Raw genomic sequence first — 19,426 nt, 5'->3', positions numbered from 1 at the left:
TACCCTCTCAGAGCAGAATCATAGATTCCACAACTGGCTGCCACACAGACATTACCCGTGGAGATTCAGCACATTTACTCCTTTCTTGCTTGAATCTTTGGTATAAAATGCATTGCACCTTTTGTAGCTGCTCCCGAGTTCCACCGCCTCATTTCTCTAGCTACACGGTTCCTCTCCTAGTGACTTGGTCTCACATACCGGCATAGCCGCCCTCTTTACCAATTGGGATTGGTTCAATGCAGAGCCCGAACTCATTTGCATCTCCTTAATAGATGCCTTTTAATTTTGAGGTCTTGACTTGCTTTGAATATGACTTGCTGTAATTGGAGGCTGTAGCAATTATAACATGGTCAGCCAGCTGAACCTCAGAGAATGAGAGTTCCCTGACTGGGCCAGATTAACAACCCCAATCAGGGAGCCCTGGCTGACAGATATAAACAGGAGTGTCAGTGATACTGACACTCTGACAGCTGACTCTGAATGAAGCAGTACTAAAATCGAGGACTGTTCATGTGTGAATAATGAGAGACTTCATGAAGGGACATCAGCCTCTGTGGCATTATTTGAGTGGTAACAATAAATGACCAAAATAGCACATCAATTTCATTAACGGAGAAAACATTTGACTCACTATTTCTTGGACAGGTCTTTGAGAGAGTCAATTGAATTAGTCACGCTCCCTTAACGCAATCCCCCTGGCAAATCTTCCCAAGTCTGCTGTTTATCCAACTTTCCAATGAATGTTATCATTGAATCTGCTTCCACTGACCTGTCAGGCAATACACTCCAGATTATCACAAATCCGTTCTGATAGTCGCAGGTATGTTTGGAAAGATTGTATGGGATACCAAGTGGACAAGTTGACATCTTCTCACATTACATATCCCTCACAGCAGGAACAGGAAGTTGTATAAGAAGGGGTGCTGCTGATAATTGGTGTGATCTGTGGACTGGATACAAAGAGGTTGCAGTTCCTCTGACAGTTCCCTGGTGACTCTCAGCAAAGGTCCAATCAACCAAGGTCTCAATTCCCCATGGAATGTCAATCCCTTATTACTGAAGCACAGCTAGATCATGTCCTCCTGCCCTGGTGACCTGTTTTAGACCATCCTCATGTGAGACCTGCATGCTCTGTGCAGGACTGACAGATAACAACAAAACAAAACAACTTTTTGTTGTTATGCAGAGGGTGGTAGGTGCCTGCACTTTGTTGGCTGAGTTGTTGATGAAGGCAGAGACCCTAAAGTCTTTTTTTAAAAAAACCTGGATATGCACCTTAAGGCCTGTAAGCTGCAGGGCTATGGTATGCCTGTAGGAAGATGGGATTACAAAGGGCATCTGGGTGTTTTGGGGTTGGCTTGGACAAGATGAGCCAAATGACCCTCTTCTGTGCTGTATCACGCTATATTCTATAGAACCGGGGGCTCTTACAGTTTCTGGTACTGAAAACAGCATACCATTTCTGTTTTCAATGCCAATTGAAGCTGACTATTGTGATAATCTCAGCAAGTGCCTTTCAAGTGGATGGAGACTGAGAGAGACATCAGTCAATAGTGTCATTCTAGATGATGTTCACTAATGGATACTGCCCTGCCTAAAGGAGCTGACACCAGTCGGTCAATATGAGTATGAACGTTTGCCTATCAATGTCATGCCCTAAGATTCACTTTGCTATGGGGATATTGTTCATTATTTAAGGGAGAGTTCAATTCAGAATCAGAAACTGATCTTACATATCCTCATTAGTTTTGTTCCTTTAGAATGGCATTTCATGTTAGCATGTACTTCTTATGGCCATAGTAAAAACAGGTGAGCAGAGACAGTTGGATGAATGATCAGTGAAACTCAGTAGGCCATTGCGTAATGTGGTTTACTTTGGTATGAAGTCTAAAAGGAGCATTTATTCGGTGTATTTCAATGGGGGCAAATATATCTGGAAAAACATTTGAAGCACTTTACACAATATGATAACTTTCATGTGATGCACTCTCGGACATGTTTCATTGAAGAAATATCTCCTCACCTCAGTCTTAAATTGTCACATTTTATTCTGGTCCTAGACTCTCCCATGAGGGGAAACAGCCTCTCAGTATCTACCCTGTCAAGTTCCTTAAGAATCTTATATGTTTCAAAGAGATCACCTCTCATTCTTCTCAATTCCAGTGAGTAGAGTCCTAACATTTTTAACCTTTATTCATAAGACAATTCCTTCATGCCAGGGATCGGAATGTACAAGCTATATAAAAGCATTGAAAAGACTTTAAATGCTCATTCAAATAAATGATCAACCAGAGAATCCACAAGTTTAAAAAGAAACTCCATAAAACTTTCAATCAAAAGCACAGCAATCAAACTACCCTTGGTGGTAACCTATTCCTTTCAAACATATAATTAAGTCCAAGTAAGCAAACAGCAATTTAAAAACCTCTTCAAAATGCTTTAATCTTATAAAACTGTCAACCAAATAAATCCCACAGTCCTCATCATAGCTGTGTACATAACCCCTGCTGGGCTCGATTCATTAATGTGGCATGGCATTCAGCCAATCATTCAGAATGAGATTCCATTGCAATACCAATGAACTTTCATTGCCCCACTATTGTCACCCCTGCCTCTCAGCAATGTACAATCCTCATTCTCAAAGGCTTATAGCCATTGTCAAGATGAGCTGTGGCCCCACAGATATGTGTGTAAGACATTAACAGAATAGCATTCTGAAATCCAAGTGAGTTTTATTCAAAAGAACTAAATGCTTTCAACATTAAACAGTCAAAGCTTCAGTGTCTACCATCTTACAGTCCACTCACATAGGATAAACTGATTGGCTGAGTTATTTTTACAGTTTATTTTAGTACAATAATTTAATAAATCCCATATAGGCTTGAGAAAAGGCTCCTTTTCACAAATCTGTTGTACCATCAACTGACATCTCCCTTTTCCAGCATTTGTGGTGCACCTTTGTTAAGGTAGCCCTCTTTCTGTCACTTACTCCCACTATCTAGTTGGGTATTTTCTCTGTGCTGAATTAGGTACTGCACCCACCTTTCCATGACTAATTGTTTTTTGGCTACAATCATTCTATGGGTGTACAGGAACTGTAATGGAGTGTCAGCCATTGTCTCAAAAAGTAGCACTTGTGCATGAGACCATTGGGCTGAGTGGCCTTGTTCTGTGTTGTAGCCATCTATGACTCTATAGGGTACTAATTTTCAATACTACTATTTTTCTCACACATTTTTAAGCATGACTTGTATGATTTGTTATTTCTTTCTGGCATGCTGTCTTCGTGTTGATAGGAATGGGAAATTATGAATCTCCCCCAATATTGTACACATTTGTTTCATTATCAGATCTGAAAATGCTGGGATATCTGTCACAGAGTGATATAGTACCGAAGGAAACTATTTGGTCCACTGTATCTGTCTATTGCCCTCAATTAAACCTTGTGAGACACTTTCGTTGGGATGGGGCAGTCCAAAGTTAGAAGACGCAGGTTGTAGATGAGGGGGAAAGATTTAAATGAAACCTAAGGGGCAACTTTGTTGCACACAGGGTGGTACGTGTATGGAATGAGCTGCCAGAGGATGTGGTGGAGGCTGGTACAAATACAACATTTAAAAAGCATCTGGATGGGTATATGAATAGGTAGGGTTTAGAGGAATATGGGCCAAATGCTGGCAAATGGGACTAGATTAGTTTGGGATATTTGGTCAGCATGGATGAGTTGGACCGAACGGTCTGTTTCCATGCTGTACACCTCTATGACTCTAATTAATTCATCAAGAAAATGCTGGAGAAACTCAGCAGACCTAACAGCATCTGTGGAGAGATTAGTTAACATTTCAAGTCAACTGTGATTCTTCCAAAAACATTGATTATCTCTTCATGCATGCGGTCAGATCTGCTGCGTTTTTCCTGCAGTTTCTGCTTTTATTTCAGATTTCCAGCATTTTGAAGTTTTTTTGCTTTTATGTGGTTCAATAAGTAGAGTTGCAATTCATAAAGCAACACAACGGGGAATAGGTAGAGTGTTTGTGCTCTGTAACACGCAAAGAACATATTCCCGAAAAAAACCAAGGGACTTACCATTAAGGGAATCCTGAAAATTTTTATCACCTGTACTACGAAATCCAAAATCAATTTTGCCTTTCTGCAGTTTCTTTGAATGGGCTAATCATGATAGCATGCATGGCCCAATATCTGATTTCCCTACTTCTGTCACACTGCAAGGTGCAATTGGCACATATCAACATAAACTAAGGATTCACGTTGAAAGCAAATCTCTTACTTCAGCATGATGTCTTCACCCAGCACTGTGTGGTCAAATGACCATGGGTCAAAAATTGGACATTCTAAATAGGCCCACAGCCAGAGAAATCCGACCTGACAGAAAGTTGGCTGAATTAAAGTTAACAGCAACCACAGCTATTGGCTTCAGAGAATAGTGGAAACCAAGGTCAAAGAGATCACAGGTTCAGAAGGAACCAATTATAACCAGCCCAAGGGCTGTGTGTTGGAGAAGTATCAATCAAACTTTCTGGCATCTTGACTGCCTGAGTAAGTATACTTTACACCTCCTGGCAAGCCAACAATGAAGGGTGCTGGCATGACCCCATTGGATGATTTGAATCCAACTCCTGACCTCATTGGCTAAAGGCCACAGAACATTCTGAGGCAAGTGTGGATAAACACAAACAAGGAAAACACCCCTAAGTGAAGATGCAGTAAAAACTGAGTGAAAATCTGTGGCAGAAGACCATGTGGTAATGTAAGAAGACCCAGGAAAACATCTGCCCTGACCTGTGAAACCCACCTTTATAGAAGAGAGCCAACCCTAGGTCAGAGAGAAAGGCAATTCCAATGGCCCAGCTCAAACACATAGAGCTAGATAGAGAGTGAATATTATGGAAAGGTGGAAAATGCTCACATGGTGTTTATAAGAAGAAACATCCTGTTAATAAAAATGAGTGGAACTGCAAGCTAAATTCTGTGTCACTTCATCCTCCTTATCTACAGGAGCATTTGGGTAAAGTTTTTTTTAATGTATAAACTAAACATAGTGTCCAAAGCAAGGACAGCACCTACAATGTAACAAATAGAAACAACAGGTCAATTATGGTCTCAAAAATTTCTTGAACACTAGTAGAAGTCAATGATTTTTATTGCAAAAAGGTTACTCTGGACATTTAATAGTGGTCTAACATGTAGGAAATGTAAATCTTTTAAAATTATCATAAACTGCAACTCTGTTACCTTCAATATATCTGTAAAACAATTCAGTTGTGAAAACCTCATCTTAGTTTATTCATCTCATTTCATATTTTCCCCTGACCCTATGCCTTCTCTTCGCAAGGATATACCTCCAACTATAAATAGATCAAATGCCATTTCTTTGCGAAAAGATTTATCTCTGTTTTGTAATTGAGAAGTCTTCTTCAGATTAATGTCATGGAGACAGCAAAAGCCCTTCGAGAACATTCCTGGATTCAACTGAGCTGTCAGTCATTTTATATCAGAGGTTCATTAATTTTTTCAATGACTCTACAATTCATTATTTTCTTCCCCTCAGGAAAGGAGCTTTAAAGAATTATTGCCTTTCCATAGGACACAATGGCCACTTTTCAAATGTATCTTTACTGTTGACACTCTCCAAACACTCAGTGCTCAGCTCACTCTCTCTGCTCTCCTCCCTCCTTGCCCTTCCCCCTCCACATGACCACACCCCTCCCCTCCACCCTCACCTCCCCACTCTCCTTGTTTACCCCCTTTCCTCCTCTCCTTTTCCCCCCACCCTCCCCATTCTCCATACGCTCTTGTTGCTCTCCCCATGCATCTCCACCTAGCTTTCTAGACTCTCCTTGTTCTCCCCACCTTCCCCGCTCAATCCCTGTCCCTGCTCTATGTTCACTCCCCCAACCCCTTGCTCTCCCCACTCTCACACCCCTCCCCACACTGCCTGTGCTGCTCACTCTATCCTACACTACATTATCTCCTGAAATACCCTGCTCACTAGTTCGGCCTGTTGTGCCCTGTATTCCTCTCTCATCTACTGTCTAACACTCTTCCAACTGTTCCTAATTCTCTTCCCCGTCTCCTGCTTACCTTTTCTCCTCATTTTCACTGCTGTTCCTGCTGTCCCCACTCTTCTGACTCTCTCCTTCACACTTCCCACTCTCTCACATTTGCAGCTCTCTTACTGTGTCCTTTCTCTGCTCCTCCGCTTCTCATTTACCATTCTTTTCCCTCACAATCTCCTCTCTTGCCACTGTTCACTAGAATTCCCAATCTCTCACTCTCTAGCTCCCTTTGTTCTCCTTCTCTCTTTCCCACCCTTACTTTTCCCATTCTCTGCAGTCTGCCTACTCCTCTCATTATCTTCCCTCTCTATAGTACCTGCTCTCACTGGTCTTTTCAATGTCGCCTTCTTCCTACTCTTCTCCATGTCCACACTTCATCCACAGATCCTTCCTACTATCCTGTCTTCCAATCACGCACAACAAAATCCTATTGAATGACTACATGAACAGCACCTATAACGCCGAATTGATGAGAGATCTGGAATTCACCCAAGCAGTGGGTGAGATGTGATTCCATTGCACCATTCTGTCAACACATCCTCCAGAGCTGAATACATTTTGAAGCCTTTGAAATCACTGGAAGAGTTAGGTATCTTTCTAAGCCTTAATGCAGAGAAGCAGATGTCTGAGTTGTCAATTGTTGAAACGATTAGGTCAAAAGTGATAATTGACCTTTGACTCAGTCAAATCTGAATAACTATATTTTCTAATGCAGAAGAAGACTATCAATTGAATAATGTACTCTAATGTATCTAAATACTTTACAAACTTCACAATGCTGGTCTCTTTAATACTGTTTCATTTTGGTAACAAATCCCCAAAATAAACCATTGTGTAAAAAACATGTTTAATTTATCTTGCAATATTTCACTATGACATGTGAGGTTCACTTTTCAACTTAACTATTAACTCTTGACTAGTATCTTCCATGGTTGTCTTCACTTCTGAACTGCTTTGAATAATGTTGCCTTCAGAAACCAACATAGCTTCATCAAAATTGTCGGAGGTCTAACATGTCCACCTAGCAATGGGACTGTCAATGTTGGGAGTGCTATATGCAGGTTTTCGACACCCCCACCTTTCCCATTCTGTTTAAAGTGCACCAATGTCAATGAATAATGAGGAATCTTCTCTATGTTTTTCCACATATTAGGGTAAAATTCTGGCCCAAAATACATGTATCTCTGTCGTTTCTTTGTTCTGTATGGTAATTTCTCCAGTCTGTGCCTCTGATGGATCAACACTTACTTTAGCTATTCTCCTTTTTCTACACTTGTAAAAGCTATTACTTTCAATTGTTATATTCTTGGCAACTTTACTCTCATAGTGTCATGACAAGCTGACCAAACCCCTCCCGTCTTTTAACCACCCAACTGGATCCACTGGGTATTAATTAGCATTTTGAGGTAACAAGTGGTTATAACTTGTGCTAAAAGATAGGTTAGCAAGGGAACTAGAATGAATGCTGGGATATGTTTACGGTAAAACTGAAAGGAGAGACACATTGGATCGGAATTGAAGCCAAATCTGAGCCTACGTTCAGATTGCTCAAAACATATTCACTTACAATCTGTTAAAAACAAGCTTGTCGGGCATATAACAGAAAGCAGAGAGTCAGGATCAATGGGTCTTTTTTTCTGATCGGCAATAGAGTGCCACAGAGTTTGGAATGATGTGGGGGTAGAATGTATTCTAGCCAAATTTGCAGATGACATGAATAAGTAGGTGGGAAAATAAGTCACAATGACAAAATAAGATATTTACAAATTGATGTGAATATGTTACGCAAATGAGCCAAAATTCCAAAACTGGATCTTAACATGGATAAGTGTGAGGTTATCTATCTTGGTCAGAAAGATAAAAAAAGGCAACGATTGGAGTGAGGCTTCAAAATGCTTCAGTTCACAGGGATCTGGGTGTCCTCATGCAGGAATCATACAAAGTTAATATTCAAGTTCAGAGAGTGGTGACAGAGGAAAATGGTATTTTGGCATTTACAGCCTAAGGGACAAACTCTAAAAGTAGGGGAGTGTTGCTGCAACTATACAAGGCATTATTCAGACCCAATCTGGAAGACTATATATATATATGGTCCCTTACTTGAGGACGGGTGTAATTGCATTAAAGGGAGCTCACATTACTGGATTGATCCCAGCAATGAAATGCCTGCCTTACAAGGCTTCAGCAGTTTGGACCTATACTTCCACTGGTTTAGACAGTTGGGAGATCTAATTGAGGTATGTCAGATGCTAAAGAGGATTGACAAAGTAGACATAGAGAGAATGGCCTTCATTCCTGATGAAGGGCTTTTGCCCGAAACGTCGATTTTCCTGCTCCTCAAATGCTGCCTGACCTGCTGTGCTTTTCCAGCACCACTCTTATCTAGTCTCTGATCTCCAGCATCTGCAGTCCTCACTTTTGCCACAGAGAGAATGGTTCCCATTATGGAGCAATCCACTTTAAGCTGAGAGGTGGCAGATTTAAGACAGAGATGAGGAGGAATCACTTCTCTCAAAGGATTGGGAATCTATGGAATTCACTACCCCAGGGGGAGGTGGATGTTAGATACTGAATAAATTTGTGGAGGAGATGGACAGATGTTTAATCATTGACAGGTTGAAGAATACTGGGGAGTGGCAGAAAAGTAGAGTTGAAACCAAGAGGAGATTAGCCATGATTGTATCAAATAGTGGAGCAGGCTCAAGGGGCTGAATGGCCTACCCCTGCTCCAAGTTCTTATATTTGAAATGAGTGGAAGGCAGGGTAGACTAGGCGTGATCTCTGAGCAGCAGCTGGGTTTTAGTGTAAAATCGGAGGAGGAAGAATAGACTAGTATTTTGCGAAACAATGGAGAGGACGGATTTTGGAATGGAAGAGGACTCATCCTTCAACATTGCATTTTTATCTGATTGCCTAATGGCCTCACCTCCTGTCGAGTATAGATTGTTCCTCTAAAGCTAGCCTTTAGCTTTCAACCCCATGTTGTCATAATTAATTTGCAATTCCACCCAAAGCACATTCCTCCTTTTCACCTGGTGCAGAGTAATGTGAACATTTCAGCTCTTTCTTTCCTCCCCTTCACTGTCTCCGCTCATCAATTAACGCTTTCACTGCCTTTTCCTTCTCATCGTGCATTTGCTTTACAGCATAGTTTGTAATAATTTAGTATCGCTTTCGATCACTTGCATTTCTGAGACAAAGATTTTGTTAAGTGAAACATATCCTGAACGAAGCTCCACTTTGGTTTATCTTTTAGATCTGTGGAAAATTGCTTCAAGGAACCTAAATTCATTCCTTTCAACAATTCACCCTTAAATATTATTCATTGAGTGCTGTTATCATATACTGCCATGTTTCATTAAACATACTCATATCTGCCCAGATCATCCGTCATTCCTGCAACTGTTATGTTGGGGTTAGCGTGAACCTTTACTCATTAGTGAGTGGCCACCCCGAAAGTACATACACAATGCTCAAATGCTCAATTGTCTCCAATCCTACATTACGGTTAAACACAATTATCCAAGTTCTTTTGTCACTAGTAAGCAAACTAAAATATTGAGCTGTTACAGGATAAACAAAACCCAAAGGAGTTTAAGAAACTGAAGACAGTCAGACTTTGGTTACTGTTTATTAATCATATTACACCAGCAGTGTCAACACAGTGACCGTGGGATTACTGGGACAGACAGATCAATCAGTGACCGTAGGATTACAGGGACAGACAGATCAATCAGTGACCATGGGATTACTGGGACAGACAGATCAATCAGTGACCGTGGGATTACTGGGACAGACAGATCAATCAGTGACCATGGGATTACTGGGACAGACAGATCAATCAGTGACCATGGGATTACTGGGACAGACAGATCAATCAGTGACCATGGGATTACTGGGACAGACAGATCAATCAGTGACCATGGGATTACTGGGACAGAGGTAGCTCAGGGACATGGTCTTACTGGGACTGAAGTCACGCAGGAACCATGAGATTACTGGAATAGAGATTGCCCAGGAACCATGGGATTACTGGAATAGAGATTGCCCAGGGACCATGGGATTACTGGAATAGAGATTGCCCAGGAACCATGGGATTACTGGATTAGAGATTGCCCAGGAACCATGGGATTACTGGATTAGAGATTGCCCAGGGACCATGGGATTACTGGAATAGAGATTGCCCTGGAACCATGGGATTACTGGAATAGAGATTGCCCAGGAACCATGGGATTACTGAATTAGAGATTGCCCAGGGACCATGAGATTACTGGAATAGAGATTGCCCAGGAACCATGGGATTATTAAACACAAGCAGATTACAAGGACCACAAAATTTCTGGGAAGAAAGATACAGGAGGATTTATGAGGAAATGTTGCAAATGTGAGATCTGAATCTGTTTCCTTTGTTGAACTGATCGAACCTTCATGTGTTGTGGCATTTATAGCATCAATAACAATTTGCTAACATAGATGAAAGCATGTCAATTGTTGTCATCAGTTCTGTTTAAATAAAATATAACGTGCTAACCCATTAATTCCTAATCCTCTTTAATGCACTTGGGTGACACTACCTCAGTTTACCTCAGAGTTTCTAGCTTGCTGACCCACATTTTCTCAACCAGTCATTGATATTGCTATGTCTCTCGTGATCATCTCCTGACTGCCTGGCTCAGTGACAAGAGCACCTTATGTCTGCTTTTTACAGATTATTAATTCATTACTGTCTGCTTGCAGGTTCCGCTCTTGTCCTGACCATGACTTCTTTGCAGCTGCTTGCAGTTCAGATTCTGATTTTGCGATGTACAAGTGTCTTCAACATATTTATTAAAGTTCGTAGAATTGTTCAAATCTTCCTTATGTGACCTATCCCTATGGCAAGGAGTCTCAGGAGAGTATGCAGCTCACTAGTCAAAGCGGGTTCTGTCCAAAGTACAACCTTGCAATTACCAACCCAGGGAGAGTGGCAATAAGTGGGCACAGCACCCCCAGCAGCCTTGGCACCTCATGGTGGAAGGAAATCACATAGAATCATATACATTTCCTTCACAAAAATCACTTAGATTCCATAATGCAGCAGTGTTCACTCAGATCGGTTACAAAATAGTGAGATGTTTGTCCCAGCAGTATCAGCTATTCTCTCTGTAAAGATTACCCCTAGCCCTTGCCATGATAAGTATTAACATGAGAGGGTAATTGTCTGGGAAACTGCAGAACAGTCCGTAACCAGGCAACACAGACTTGAAGTAATTGGCAAGAGGAGCAATGAAGCAAAATCATTTTACCTAATGGGTTGAAGTGGTCAGGGTGTTGTCTAAAAGAATAGAGAAGCACTTTCAGTTTAAACTTTTAGAAAGAGATTGAAAAATGTACTTGAAAGGGAGATAAACGGTAAGTGGAAGAGCTATTTGGATAACTCTTTCCAAAGGCTAGTGAAACCACAATAGACTGAATGACCTAATTCTGGGTTGCAGGATTCTGGGTTGCTGTGTGCATACCTAAATATCAGTGTATTGATGGAGTGCTAAACGTGTGGGAGCCTCTGATTATGAATGCAGTGAAGCAAATTACAAAATTAGTACCTCAAGCTGTCTATATCCAGGATTTGCTTTGTAACTTGTGCCTTAACAGATCTGGAGAGAATACCTGATGTATTCCAGAGCTGTACATCTGTGGCAATGGGGAAACAGCTGTCACCTTTGGTCTTGTGCAGAACATGTGGTTTAAATAACTGCCCAAGCGAATAAAGGAATTCATAGCATAGTGTGAGTTTGATGAGAAGAGATAGAAACTGCTGAGTTTATGGAAGTGAATTTGCTGTGCTAAAAAAAATGATTTTCATTGATTTGCTTTGGATGAGTTTTGCTGGATATTGGAAGTGAGTTTTTCTGATGACTTGTTACTGTATTCGCGTGCATACACTCCCATAGAGCTAAACTCTAATTTGTAACAAGGGATATTTCGTCCTTTCACATTTTGCTAGTGTGTACAGAGTAGGGAGTTGCTACATTTCTTTATTTCTATTTCACTATTCTGACGATAGATGTTGGTCTACATCCCGTTAATCATGGTCACAATCCAAAATCACTGCAGGCAATTTGTTCTCGTAACATTTTAATGCACAGGGTAGGGAAGCAATAACCATAAAGTCAGTGTGTTGCTGAAATAGTTTTGTGGTATTTACTGTCATTCAGCATGAACCTTCCTCAGTAATCTCTCTCACTCAGCTGGTGCCAGAGGACAAATAGATCATTGGTTGAACTGAGCACTGTCTCCAATTTAAGCTTACAATAAGGCAGCACATGTTTAACAGTCTGCACTTTGCGGTCAGCAGTGATTATACTGACACATTTACAAAGGTTCAGTTGGGATTTTGCACTGGAACGTGCTGCCATTAGTGAACCATTGCAGGGCAATGCTCTACACGGGAGATCTGGGGCCTTTCAGAACACTGGTTTGAGTAAAAGGTTTAATGGATGGATATATTTTAAACTATCCCTTTAATTCAAAGTGTAATACAGTAATGTGAGGAGAATGGGATACTCTATTAGTTGTGCCGGAAAATATGCCAATGCGCCGTGGAAACAGGGGGCCTGGTTAAGTCTATTCAAACCCAAGGGCTAGCTACCACATCTACTGATAAAGAAATGGAGCAGCTGACTAAGTTCTAGTCAGACTTACACACTCCCAAGGAGGGAGAGAGCAGGGGAGTGAGAAGAGTGATGGAGAGACAGAGACAGGGACAGACAGATACAGGGAGAGACAGATACAGGGAGAGACAGAGGCAGGGAGAGACAGATATAGGGAGAGACAGGGACAGGGAGAGACAGATATAGGGAGAGACTGATACAGGGAGAGACAGATATAGGGAGAGACAGAGACAGGGACAGACAGATACAGGGAGAGACAGATATAGGGACAGACAGAGGCAGGGAGAGACAGATATAGGGAGAGACAGGGACAGACAGATACAGGGAGAGACAGATACAGGGAGAGACAGATATAGGGAGAGACAGATATAGGGAGAGACAGAGACAGGGACAGATAGATACAGGGAGAGACAGAGACAGGGAGAGACAGATATAGGGAGAGACAGAGACAGGGACAGGCAGATATAGGGAGAAACAGAGACAGGGACAGACAGATACAGGGAGAGACAGAGATAGGGAGAGACAGATATAGGGAGAGACAGATACAGGGAGAGACAGATACAGGGAGAGACAGATACAGGGACAGACAGAGACAGGGACAGACAGATACAGGGACAGACAGATACAGGGACAGGCAGATACAGGGACAGGCAGATACAGGGAGAGACAGAGACAGGGACAGACACATACAGGGAGAGACAGAGACAGGGACAGAGTGAGAGAATGAGTCCTTAGGGCAAGATAGGGAAATAACGTTTGTTGTGGAGAATAGGGGAAGAGACTGTTCTCTGTAAACAGAATGCTGATAGGTGTGAATCCTCTGCTCACAGAGCTGGAACCTGCAGCCATTTCAGGATGCCCTGTTGACACTGCAAGTTGGAGTCACTGGAGTGGGCCTTGCATTCACAGGTTGCTTCCAGGGTTCCCAAAAGTGATGACTTCTGACAGGAAGAACTGACACTGTTTGGAGTCGGGAGCAACTTTGAACAGGTCCCACTAAAGATATGACCATGTGGTGTGATATATAAATGTAAGTTCTCAGTTGTGTTAGGGAACAAATGGGTGATATCTTTACCACAGTTTTGTGTACATGTTCTCAACTAATTAATGTTTGGTGGATGCAGATTTTAGTCTGTTGTCACAGTAAGAGTCTTACAATGAGAATCACAGAATCGCTAGGGTATAGAAGAAGGCCAGTCTGCCCATCACTGCTGTACTAGCCGCCCAATGAGCATGATGACATTGTGGCATTCTCCTGCTTTCTCCCCATACCCTTGCACATTGAAATAACCATCCAATGCCTTTTTAACTGCCTCAATTGACTTTACTCCCACTACATTTCTAAGCAGTAGATTCTCTGCCCAAACAAATTGTTGTGTGTGAATGTTTATTCTCGCATCACATTTCCTACATTTGCAAATCACTTTAAGTCAGTGCTCTCTTCCTTTTGATCATTTTGTAAGTAGGAACAGTTTGTCCCTATCAACTGGACACACACCATTCATAACTTTGGAAATCTCTGTCAAATCTCCCCTCAGCCTTCTTCCCTCTGGGGAAGAACAGTACCAACATCTTCAATCTGTCCTCATTAAGGTGATGTTTCTCATCCCGGGAACCAGTTTTGTAAATCGCTATTGCACTCTCTCCAATGCATTCACATCTCAACGCTCAAGAAGCTTGACTCCATCCAGGACAAAGCAGCTCATTTGTTTGGCCCACCGTCTTCCTGCTTAACGCCCCGAACGCACAGTGGGTACAAGATGCACTTGCCAAGGTTCATTGGACACTATCCCCCAAATTACCAAGTCCAGGGCAGCACAAGATGACAGCAGAGCAGGGTTCCAAAGCTGGAACTTGTCAGCTGCATCCATTTATTTTCATCTTTTTCCTCTTTTCATGCGTTTTTCCTCTCAGACAGACTTGATGGACTCCCGGCCTTGAGACGAACCTCAGCGTAGACTCTCCCCGTCAAGGTGAGCCCCAGTGCAGACTCCCCTCCCCTCCCCCCACCTCGAGGTGAACCCCAGTGCAGACTCCCCCCCCCCCCCCACCTAGAGGTGAACCCCAGTGCAGACTCCCCTCCCCGCCCCCCCCCACCTCGAGGTGAACCCCAGTGCAGACTCCCCTCCCCCCCCCCCCACCTCGAGGTGAACCCCAGTGCAGACACCCCTCCCCCGCCCCTCGAGGTGAACCCCAGTGCAGACTACCCTCCCCCCCCCCACCTCAAGGTGAACCTCAGTGCAGACTCCCCTCCCCCCCCCACCTCGAGGTGAACCTCAGTGCAGACTCCCCTCCCCCCCCACCTCGAGGTGAACCTCAGTGCAGACTCCCCTCCCCCCCCACCTCGAGGTGAACCCCAGTGCAGACTCCCCTCCCCCCCCACCTCGAGGTGAACCTCAGTGCAGACTCCCCTCCCCCCCACCTCGAGGTGAACCCCAGTGCAGACTCCCCTCCCCCCCGCCCCCCACCGAGGTGAACCCCAGTGCTGACTCCCCTTCCCCCCCCACCTCGAGGTGAACCCCAGTGCTGACTCCCCTTCCCCCCCCACCTCGAGGTGAACCCCAGTGCAGACCCCCCCCCCCACCTCGAGGTGAACCCCAGTGCAGACTCCCCCCCCCACCTCGGGGTGAACCCCAGTGCAGACTTCCTTCCCCCCCTTGAGGTGAACCCCAGTGCAGACACCCCTCCCCCCCTCGAGGTGATGCCCTGTGCAGACTCCCCTCCCCCCCGAGGTGAACCCCAGTGCAGACTCCCCTCCCCCCCCACCTCGAGGTGAACCCTAGTGCAGACTTCCCTCCCCCCCTCGAGGTGAACCCCAGTGCAGACTCCCCTCCCCCCCCCTCGAGGTGAACCCCAGTGCAGACTCCCCTCCCCCACTCGAGGTGAACCCCAGTGCAGACTCCCCTCCTCCCTCGAGGTGATGCCCAGTGCAGACTCCCCTCCCCCCCTCGAGGTGATGTCCAGTGCAGACCCCCCTCCCACCTCGAGGTGATGCCCAGTGCAGACTCCCCTCGCTCCGCCCGAGGTGATGTCCAGTGCAGACTCCCCCCCCCCCCCCCCCGAGGTGATGCCCAGTGCAGACTCCCCTCCCCCACTCGAAGTGATGCCCAGTGCAGACTCCCCTCCCCCCCCTCAAGGTGATGCCCAGTGCAGACGCCCCTCCCTCCCCCTCGAGGTGAACCCCAGTGCAGACGCCCCTCCCTCCCCCTCGAGGTGAACCCCAGTGCAGACGCCCCTCCCTCCCCCTCGAGGTGAACCCCAGTGCAGACTCCCCCTCCCCACTCGAGGTGATGCCGAGTGCAGACTCCCCTCCCCCCTCGAGGTGATGCCGAGTGCAGACTCCCCTCCCCCCCTCGAGGTGATGCCCAGTGCAGACTCTCCTCCCTACCCCTCGAGGTGAACCCCAGTGCAGACTGCCCTCCCCCTTGAGGTGAACTCCAGTGCAGATACCCCTCCCCCCCTCAAGGTGATGCCCAATACAGACTCCCCCCCCGCCCCCGAGGTGATGCCCAGTGCAGACTCCCCCCCCCCCCCCCCATCGAGGTGATGCCCAGTGTAGACTCCCCTCCCTCCCCCTCAAGTGAACCCCAGTGCAGACTCCCCTCTCCTCCTCGAGGTGATGCCCAGTGCAGACTCCCCCTCCCCACTCGAGGTGATGCCCAGTGCAGACTCCCCTCCCCCCTCGAGGTGATGCCGAGTGCAGACTCCCCCCCCCCCCCCCCCCCGAGGTGATTCCCAGTGCAGACTCCCTTCCCCCCTCGAGGTGAAAACCAGTGCAGACTCCCCTCCCGCCTCGAGCTGATGCCCAGTGCAGACTCCCCTCATCCCTCCCTCGAGGTGATGCCCAGTGCAGTCTCTCCTCCCCCCCCACCGAGGTGATGCCAGTGCAGTCTCCCCTCCCCCCCACCCCCCCGAGGTGATGCCCAGTACAGACTCCCCTCCCCTTTCAAGGTGAACCCCAGTGCAGACTCCCCTCCCCCCCTCGAGGAGAACCCCAGTGCGGACTCCCCTCCCCCCCTCAATGAGAAGCTCAGTGCAGACTCCCCCCTCGAGGTGATGCCCAGCGTGAACTCCCTGCTTCAGAACTATAAAGCTGAACGTCTACCTTTATTTCTTTATTTTTCTAATTTATACCCAAAGACTTTAAACCTAAATATCTTTGTACCTCAGCTGGCACCAGAAATAGTGACTTTGTGCATGTTTCAGTGTACTCCTGTGTCCTCTGGAGTACACGTGAAAATAAAACCTATTCCGAACTAAGCCCTTAGATGCCACCATCTTGAATAACGGGAACACCATCACCTCCTTGTTCCTCTCTAAGTCATACACCAAACTTTGAACAATATGATCGCTCCTTCATTGTTGCGTCAAGCGCTTGGAGCTCCCTCCCTAAACGGCATTGTGGGTACACTGAGAGCACACAGGCTGCAGCAGTTGAAGACGGCAGCTCACCACCAACTTCACAGTTAGGGCCCAGCAGTAAATGCTGGCCCAGCCTACTATCACATTGGCCTGTGAAAATGAATTTTAAAAAAAAATGATCTGACTCTGAATGTCAGTGTGTTGAGTGAATATGTATCGAGTACAGCAAGTTTACATGATCCACGCTTTCACATTTCTGGGTGAGGTACTGGTGTAGCAACATACTGATTAGGGGTGGCATGATGGCTTAGTGGCTAGCACTACAGCCTCATAGCACCAGAGACCCGGGTTCAATTCCCGCCTCAGGCAATTGTCTGTGTGGAGTTTGCATGTTCTCCCCGTGTCTGCGTGGGTTTCCTCCAGGTGGTCCGGTTTCCTCCCACAGTCCAAAGATTTGCAGGTCAGGTGAATTGGCCATGCTAAATTGCCCGTAGTGTTCAGGGATGTGTAGGTTAGGTGCATTAGTCAGAGGTAAATGTAGGGTAATCGGGGAGAAGGAATGGGTGTGGGTGGGTTATTCTTCAGAGGTTGGTGTGTACCTTTTGGGCTGAAGGGCCTGTTTCTACACTGCAGGGATTCTATGATTTCCACTTTGAGCTGCTCACATGCAGATGCTGCAGGTTACTTTCCACGATGAGAATTTAAGAACATGACTAGGAGCAGGAGTAATAGGCCATTCAGTCCCTCGAGCCTCTTCCACCATTCAATACCATCGATAGCTGAACTCAACTCCACTTTCCTTCCCACTCGTCAGAAACCTTCAACCTGTCACCAAATTGAAAACCTGTCTATCTCCTCCTTAAGTTTGTTCAGTATCTAACATCCACCTCACTCTGGGATGGAATTCTATAGATTCATGAAGATATAAAAGAGACCTACGGGGCAACTTTTTCACACAGAGGGTGGTACGTGTATGGAATGAGCTGCCAGAGGAAGTGGTGGAGGCTGGTACAATTGCAACATTTAAGAGGCATTTGGATGGTTATATGAATAGGAAGGGTTTGGAGGGATATGGGCCGGGTGCTGGCAGGTGGGACTAGATTGGGTTGGGATATCTGGTCGGCATGGACGGGTTGGACCGAAGGGTCTGTTTCCATGCTGTACATCTCTATGACATCTGTAAGTAATTCCTCCTCATGCCTATTTTAAATATTTTTATTCATTCGCAGGATGAATGTGTCACTGTCTGGGCCAGCATTTATTGCCCATCCCTAATTACCCAGAGGGCAGTTACAAGCCAACCACATTGCTGTGGGTCTGGAGTCACATGTAGGCCAGACCAGGTAAGGATGGCACTTTCCTTCCCTAAAGGACATCAGTGAATCAGGTGGGTTTATCCAAAAATCGACAAAGGATTCACGGTCATTATTAGACTCTTAATTCCAAATTCTTTATTGAATCCAAAGGGTGGCAGATTTAATTTTTATTTACCGCATTTGAATACCATCTGCCATTGGCAGGATTGGAACCCCAGACCCCATAACATTGTCTCCCACAAGTTAATCCACAGATCCGGGTAATTCCGAAAAGTGTGGTGCTGGAAAAGCACAGCCAGTCAGACAGCATCTGAGGAGCAGGACAGTCGCTGTTTCGGGCGTAAACTCTTCATTCCTGGTGTTGCCTCTCCTGCTCCTCGGATGTTGCCTGAGCAGCTGTGCTTTTCCAGCGCCACACTTTCCGACTCTGATCTCCAGCATCTGCAGCCCTCACTTTCTCCTTTGCGAGGCAATGACCTTGTCACTAGGCTGTTAAGTCCCAGAGATCCAGGTAATGTTCTGGGAATTGGGGTCCGAATCCTGCCACGTCAGATGGTATTTGAATTCGGTAAATGAGAAGAAAATCTGCCACCCTTTATCCTAAAACTATGACCTCTCATTCCAGATTGTCCCACAGCGGGAAATGTCTGCTTTGTCAATCCCCTTCAGTACTTTATAGACATCAATTAGAGCTCCTCTCATCCTACTAAGCTCCAGATAGGATGTGCATAAATTGTTCAATCTCTCCTAAAACAGGCCTCTCATTAATCCAATGAGCCCCCAAGGCAATTACATCCTTGATGACTAAAAGCGACAACATCTCTGTTCAACCTACCACAAAATCCTGGGAAGATCATCACAACTGTAATAAATGGCAAAGTGATTGCTCAACAGCACTTATACCTCAAGATAATGGTCAGATTAAACAAATTACCTCAGAATCATCTGATGTTACGACACAGTTGAGGCGATTCAGCCCACTGTTGCTGTGCCAGTTATTTGAAAGAGCTCCCCAATTAGC

This window comes from Chiloscyllium plagiosum, unplaced genomic scaffold (genome assembly GCF_037043375.1).
Source record: "Chiloscyllium plagiosum isolate Xiang-an unplaced genomic scaffold, Cpla_swu_hap1 HiC_scaffold_22, whole genome shotgun sequence".
Classification (NCBI taxonomy): Eukaryota; Metazoa; Chordata; class Chondrichthyes; order Orectolobiformes; family Hemiscylliidae; genus Chiloscyllium; species Chiloscyllium plagiosum.
The sequence above is the reverse complement of the archived record's forward strand: the minus strand, read 5'-3'. Positions refer to the sequence as shown.